We start from the raw sequence: 8060 nt of genomic DNA, 5'->3' as shown, positions 1-8060 counted from the left end.
AGGCATATGCCTTAATTATGTAGGGTCTCAGTTAATTCTGATGGCATATGCCTTAATTCCATGGGATCACAGTTTATTCTCAAGGCATGTGCCTTAATTACGTAAGTTGTAAGTTAAGTCTGAAGGCATTTGCCTTAATTTAATAGGATCTCAGGTAATTCTGAAGGTTTATGCCTTAATACCATCGCATCTAAGTTAATTGTGAAGGCATATGCCTTCATCCATAGGATCTAATTTTATTCTGAAGCTATATGGCTTTAATTCCATAGGATCTAAGTTAATTCTGAAGGTATATGCCTTAATTGCAAAGGATCTCATTTAATTCTGAAGGAATATGCCTTTATTATGTAGTGTCCAAGTTCATTCTGATGGCATTTGCTTTAATTATATAAGTTCTATGTTAATTCTGAGGGCATATGCCTTAAGTATGTGGGGTCTAAGTTAATTCTTAACGAATATGCCTTAATGATGTAGGATCTAAGTTAATTATGATGGCATATTACTTGATAATGTACGGTCTAAGTTAATTCTGAAGGTATATACCTTCATTCTAAAGGATCTGAGTTAATTCTGAAGGCATATGCCTATTTTATGTGGTATCTAAGTCAATTATGAAGGCATATGCCTTAATTGCATTGGATCTAAGTTAATTCTGAGGGAATATGCCTTAATTGTGTTGCATTTAAGTTAATTCTGATGGCATATGCCTTTAATTCCATAAGATCTGAGTTAATTCTGAAGGCATATGCCTTTAATTCTATACTATCTGAGTTAATTCTGGAGACATATACCTTAATTCAATAGAATCTACGTTAATTCTGAAGGCATATGCCTTAATTATGGAGGGTCTAAAATAACTCTGAAGGCATATGCCTTAATTATATTGGTTCTATGTTAATTCTGATGGTATATGCCTTAATAATGTGGAATCTAAGTTAATTTTGAAGGCATATGTCTAAATTCCATGGGATCTAAGTTAATTCTGAAGGTATATGCCTTAATTATGAAGAATCTAATCTAATTCTGAAGGCATATGCCTTAATTCCGTAGCATCTAAGTTAATTGTGAAGGCGTATGCCTTAATTCCATAGGTCTAAATTAATTGTGAAGGCATATGCCTTTAATTCCATAGGATCTGAGTTAATTCTGAAGGTATAGTCCTTAATTATGTAGAATCTAATTTAATTCTGAAGGCATATGCCTTAATTCCATGGGATCTAAGTTAATTCTCAAGACATATGCCTTAATTATGTAGGGTCTAATTTAATTCTGAAGGCATATGCCTTAATTCTTTGGGCCTAACTTATTTCTGATGGCATATGCCTTAGTTATGTAGGGTCTAAGTTAACTCTGAAGGCATATGCCTTAATTATATAGGTTCTAAGTTAATTCTGAAGGCATATGCCTTTAATTTAATACGGTCTAAGTTAATTCTGAAGGCATATGCTTTTATTTGCATCGGATCTAAGTTAATTCTGAAGGCATATGCCTTAGTTAAATATAAATAAATATATTATTTGTTTACATATGCCTTAATTAAATGTAAATAATTATGTTTATTTTCATATGCCTTAATGAAATTTAAATAAATATTTTTTACTGTTGTATTTGCATAAAATATAAGTAAACGTTTTTGTGTGACTTTTCCAATAAACAATGTTGTGATCGGGCAGTGAGCTGGAATGCTTTTCTGTGACTTACGTTCTCATTTGATCTCTTTAGTTTTCTGTGTGATCAATGATGATACAGGTGCTATAATTTGGAAATACACAAGAGAGTTTGGCAAAGCAGGTTATGACACCAAAAAGAATAGATAAAGGGCTCTCCCTCATCCTGGGCTCACTGCAACACTGCACAGGAGGGATCTCCAAAGGAGACTCTTCCCCGCTGGCAGCCAGCTCTTCAATGGGGTCCAGGAGAGGCGCAGCCAGGCTCCGTCCCTCCCAGCAGCACAGCGCATTGCCTTCACTGTGCTCCCAGGGCTGATCAGCGCTCGCCTCAGGTGATCGACCAGAGGTTCAGGCTGTGATTCAGCAGCTCCCATACAGCCTTCACAGTCAGATACCTCGTGGAATCAGCATTTCCACTACAACGGTCTAGGCTCATCGATCCTTGAGCGCTGGCCAAGCAGGTGGCTTCTGCCAAATGCTTTTCCCACTGCTTTAATGTTCTTCCCTGCATTGCCTTCAACATCGTTTCAACAACCCACTGCACCGTTGGATTTTACCAGCAGCTGTTGCGTGCAAGGGAATATGAGATAAGCCCACTGGATGCCAAGGTCTTTGGCCCAAATATTTGCAAGGGAACTTTCAAAATGTGTCCCCCCGTCTGACTCAATTCTTTCACTGTAGAGAAGACCTAAAATATTCAATCCAGCAACTGTTTTGTGTGCACCTATCTATCTATCTATCTATCTGCTCCATTCCATTTCATCTTACCCATAAATCTTGTTAAGCACACACGCAGAAAGCAGGGTTGTTCAGCTGTGCCCTTCCCCAGGTCACTCTGCTCTCCTCAGACCCCCAGCTCTGTCCCAGAAGCATCTTTCATCAGCCCTTCCTAGAAAGAGCTGCCTGCTTTTGCAGCACAAACGGACTAGTTCATGGTGAACTCCCGGCTTCCTCATGCCTGGAACAACTCCATGGGCCTGCTCAGCCATCTGCACCAACCCTGGATGTTGTTTGTCTCCACAAACAGCACCCCTACCACCGCATCTTCTTTCCAGAGGTATGTTCCCCCATCTCTGACTAAGAGAAGCAATCTGCTCTGGATCTTCTCCTTATACACAGCAAACGGAATGCCAGAGCAGCACCAGAAGGGAGAGTCCAGTTTGTTTTTGCTCCAAAGCCGCGCTCGGGATACAGCTGGGACTCCTGTGCTTGTTGTTAGCTACAGAGAGGCTGGGCTTTGTTCCAGAAGAGCCACCCAGCTCCACGCTGGGCCTGCTTTTCTGACAGCTCACGAGAACTTTTGAGCTCTGGGCTATTAGGACCAGCAGTGCCCAGCAGTGTAGATGCGTGCCTTGCTTGAGCGCATGCCAGATGCTGGCCTTGCACAATGGTGCTTCAGCACACACTCACCAGGATGGAGGAGCTGGATGCTCTCTGGCACACGTGAGCCTCTGCCTCCTGCAGGCCATATTTCCGATGGCTGCATGCTGCTTTGCTCTGCTCTGTATTCATTGCCTGTGGCTGGGCAGAAGTCCTGTCTGTGCATGGAGTGGTACTTCCATTACTTTCTAAGCATTTTCTCTCAGCAAAGTTTCTGTTACCTGCTTCTGAGCACACTGTGCTACGAAGCACAGTCCCCTTTGGATTGATTTCAGCTTTGCTAGAATAATGTTAATTATGAAGTCTTCCTGTCGATTTATAGGAGGAAGTGTTTGGGAAGTGCTGTGGTTTTCCCCATGTGGTGCTGATGGGTCAGAGTGAAGACATCATGCAAGAGTAACACAGGTGTGTCTGAAATGTTGCTGGAGGCAGCTGCATGCAAAGACAGCATCAGAGCTGAAATCAGGGGGTGCAGATCTGAGAGAGGAATGCCTGAAAAGTGGCTATCTGATCAAGTATCTGTGCGTTTGGTTTAAAACTACCCCCCACTTTGTATTCTCTGATTCTAGGCATGGACTGAGACCACATTACCTCCAATTCCTCCCCCTGAATGGCGACAAAGCTTTGCTCTCACAAAGCAGCTGGCTTCAGCCCCACGGGCTGCCTGCAATCTCCAATCTGCAGCAAACATTCTGCTGCCAGAGGACACAGCAGAGCCAGCTCTACTCATTGCAGCAGATAGAAAAACATCTCCATGCTCTTTTGCACTGCTTTCAGAAATGTTAGCTAGGCTAACTACTTTTTGTAGACAGGAATTGGCTTATCCAATGGTGAGTCATCACCTGTGACTGTTTCAAATAAAGATCTTTCAAATCTGTTTTGCAAACTGACAATAAAATCCTATTTGAGCTTTTGTACAGTGGAATGGCTGCTTGTGCTCTGCCTGCCCAGTCCCGCAAACTGCGCCTACACCCATCGCCTCATCCACTTACCTTACCATCATAGCAACATTGTTCAGTGTTTCTTCCTCCAGTCAGAAAGGTACTTCAACACGTTCATTAAGCAGGAGTTTAATGAGACTGTGACTTACTTTGTGTTCTCCTGCTGCTAGGGCATCAGTAAGCAGAGCACCGTGCAAACAAGTCCCCCGCAGCTCGAGCAGGATGGCGCCCACAGCAGCTTTGTCTCCTGGAGGCAGGGACAGATGCATCCAGGTGTGAGGTAGGGGAGGGGTGGAACAAGGGGCGGGGGGGAGGGAGAGGAGGAGGAGGACTGGGACAAACTGCCATCCATCTTGCACACCTTCCATTACTCATGAAAGGTTGTGAGCTGGAGAGACAAGCTGCAGATACACAATTGATCAGTTCGCTCTCATGAAACGCTCCTCCATCTTCAGTTACTCTGTCTCACTTCCACGGCCACAGCATCCATAGCCCACAGGATCGGGACATCGGGGCCCTAAATACTCTGAGTGTTCATTCAGTGCAGAAATAGAAATGATAGCTGCTGTAGGCTAGCAGTGTGTGCTGCCCTAGACAGAAATAAGTCTCTAGAGAAATCAAGACACAACGGCTATTGCTTCACAATCACCTGGAAAGCATAAAATCTGGTAATTCACCAAGTGCAGTATAGTGCGTTAAACAGAGAAGTGCAGGAGTGGGAAACAGTTCTGGGCTGATCCAGCTCTGGGGAGGAGGGCATCACTTGAACGTAACAGCAACAAACCAACAAACAAAAGAATAAAACAGAAAAATTTGCCTTGCTTGCAAACAGAACGGAGCAGAGCGATGGAGAATTTTCTTTTCACACAAGATCAATGAATGAGCAAGAGACGAATAAGAGGCAGCAGCCTGAGTGACAGCTGGGCACAGACAAGTTCCCCTGCTGCTGCTGGTGGCCAGAGCCCATTTCCAGGAGGAGCAGCCAGGAGATGTGCTGAGCTGGGAGTCAGACCTGCTGGAACCTGGGGGTTGAAAGCAAGAGTTGAGATGGTGCACCAGCTGTGCTGTGCTTCTTTGGGAAAAGAGGCATGAAATTAAAGTTAGGTTCCCCAGTAGAACACAGGAACCACGTGAAATTCACACAACACAACTTCAAAAGCATCACAGATGAAAAGTCTGTGGATCACAGGTTTATTTTTAATGACACAGCTCTGGAAAGCTGTGTGCAAAGAAGTGGTTAAGGACACAGGACCAATGTGCAGCCAGTTGTCCTGGGGAGAAGCCATCCCAGCAAGCAGCTCTTTGAGTAAGGGACCACAGGGCACAGTGGTTGCCAGGGTGAAAGATATTCTGGGTCCCCAAAACCCCTCCGATTCCTTTTCAGTTAACAGGATCTGTTCTCCCCATTAGTGGCATTTTCCATTCATACTCTGTCTCTGATTTCCTATGGGTGTGACCAAAATCCTTCTGGAATTTGGCCAGCTCAGTAGCAGAACAGGGGACCTCCTGGATCCAGCATCAGTGCCCACCTTCACTCTCTTCACACGCACGCCTAGTTTCTATCGCCCAGTTTCTAATTGGGGGACGATCACCTCCCTCTCCTGCTGGCCGCCCCTTTTTTAATGCAGCCCAGAACACAGCTGGCCTTCCAGGCTGCAATCACGCTGCTGGCTCATGTCCAGCTTCTCGTCCACCAGGACCCCCAAGTCCTTCTCTGCAGGGCTGCTCTCCAGGAGATCTTCCCCCAGTTTGTATAAATACCTGGCATTGCCCCGACCCAGTGTAGCACCCTGCACTTGGCCTTATTGAACCTCATTATGCTTTCATGGGCCCACTTCTCCAGCCTGTCCAGCTCCCTCTGGATGGCTTCCCTTCCTTCCAATGTATCAACTGCACCGCTCAGCTTGGTGCCATCTGCAAACTTGCTGAGGTGCCCTTGATGCCATCGTCTGTCACTGATGAAGATGTTGAAGAGCACCGGTCCCAAGACCGACCCCTGAGGGACACCGCTTGTGAGCGGCCTCCACCCGGACACAAACCATTGATCACAACCCTTTGCTGGGACCAGCCAACCAATTCTTAATCCACTGAACAGTCCATCCTTCAAATCCACACCTCTCCAATTTAGAGAGAAGGATGTGGGGAGGGACCACGTCAAAGGCTTTGCGGGTAGATGACATCAAAACTAAGACTCTGACTGATAATTCCAACTTCAACATCCACAATGTGGGGTCGAGTGAGAGAGCTCAGAGCTTCCAGGCTCTCCACAGCAAGCTTAGGATCTCAGAACTTGAAAATGTAGATAATGGTGTTTCAGATAACATTCACTCTTGTGTGTCTTTGGGCTGAATGTCTGCATGCTTTGCTGGCCAAGGTGGGGATGGCTGAAGGAGGAGGAAGACAGCAAGCTCTGCAGAGACTCAGAGTTGTGGCTGCCACAAGGGTAATAACTCAGATCCCAGGCAGGGCACCTGCGTGCACCCAAAGCCTAGGCCCAATCTTAAGGATCCAAGAGAGCGTGTGTATGTCCATGGGTAGGTGCTGCAGGGGACATCTTGTTCACTGGTGAGTTTCACATCAGATCTGTATATGTATTTGAGATGATGTGTTTGTGTGTACGTGTATGTGTACAGTTGTTGGAAATTCTGGGACAACTTTTCCTGGCTGCTGGTGCAAGAAGAAACTAGAATGAATCTTAGACTCGATATCAGGAAGAAAATATGATGGTGGTGACACACTGAAAGAGGTTGCCCAGAGAGGTTGTGGATGCTTCCTCCCTGGAAGCATTCAAGGTCAGACTGGATGGGGCTTTGAGCAATCTGGTCTAGCAGAAGCTGCTGTAAGCAGGGGAGTTGGCACTAGGTGATCTTAAAGGTCCTTTCCAGCCCAAACCCTTCCATGTACGAAGGAATCCTCCCTCTAGGCCCCATAGGTGTGATGATACTTTACAGGGCATCAGGATGACCGAGGCATGTTCCCATCTCTGTGAGGTTTGAAGAGGCCCCCCCAGTTGATAGATACTGAGGCTGGATGGAAAACCAGGCTGCAGTAATTATTTGAAAAGATAAAGGCAGTGTAGCTTAGTAATAAGACTCGAGTACAGTTCTTAGTACTGCATCCCAAATGGCCTGCATGGAAAAAAAATCTGACAGCGTTTACAGAAGGCATGTATTCTCCCTTCCACAGCCTTAATTTTTCCACACTGTGTCACATCTCTTCTTGACACTGTTAGGCATGCTGCCTCTGAAGTTGTTGTAAATAATAAATGGGAAATCCATCAGTGCAAGCAGGTGGCTTTTTCTTTACAATCATCCAATGTTCAGAGAATGCAGACAAGTTGTTTGGTGAATAACTTTTCTTTGTAACGTCAAAGCTGTGCAGCTGATAGCAGTTCTTGGACTGAAGCATTTTTACAGAGTGCAGCTAAGCTGCCTTTTGTGTGTGAAGTAGAAAATGTGGCTACATGTATGCCCGACTTCAAACCACCACCTTTTGCACGTTTACTTTTGTGACTTACAAATTCTGAAATAGGTTTCCAACGAGGAGAGAAACACCAAGTAAAGATTTTTCTTTTCTTCTGACACGTCTGGCGTCAGAGGAAGCGTGAATGGTTCTGCATCCATGTCCACAGAGAACGGTGGGGCCAGTGCAGTTCACTGGCAGCTGCAAAACGTCTTCAGAACCGAGCCCTGAGGGGGCAGCAGCACAACAACAGCTCCTGCAGCTGCTGCGCTCAGCACATCCACACCAAGACAAGAGCAGCCAGCAAGTCCTCCAACTCGGGCATAACTACGGTCAGCCAAGGTCCTCTTCCACCCGGCTACGAGCTGAATGAATTTTTCTGCTGCCTTTTCTGTTCTCTTATTTTAAGCACACCAAAATACACGTCACATCTGCCTTTTGCTGCACAACAGAAATTGCCAAAAGCTTTTAAAGTGAGGGTTTTCTAAACTGTTTGACCTAGTAGACCTTCAAGTGTGTGTGCGTGTGTGTGTGTGGTTTAATCAAGAAAGGAATTAAATTTTAAGCAGTTATGATGCTTGCTGTGAACTGCTAAGTCAGTGAGACG

At 45.3% G+C, this 8060-nt stretch overlaps 1 long non-coding RNA gene across 1 annotated transcript; it reads left to right on the top strand.

Moving 5' to 3' along the window:
- Positions 1-6: 6 nt before the first annotated feature.
- Positions 7-3907, top strand: LOC122170541. Its single transcript, XR_006171788.1, has 3 exons — positions 7-2727; positions 3373-3455; positions 3620-3907. It is a non-coding gene; the product is annotated as an uncharacterized LOC122170541 (long non-coding RNA).
- The last annotated feature ends 4153 nt before the right edge of the window (positions 3908-8060 follow it).

The sequence above is a fragment of the Centrocercus urophasianus genome, unplaced genomic scaffold, assembly GCF_019232065.1.
Source record: "Centrocercus urophasianus isolate 14NV4802_14NV808 unplaced genomic scaffold, USGS_Curo_1.0 seq_710, whole genome shotgun sequence".
Lineage (NCBI taxonomy): Eukaryota > Metazoa > Chordata > Aves > Galliformes > Phasianidae > Centrocercus > Centrocercus urophasianus.
The sequence above is the reverse complement of the archived record's forward strand: the minus strand, read 5'-3'. Positions and strand labels throughout refer to the sequence as shown.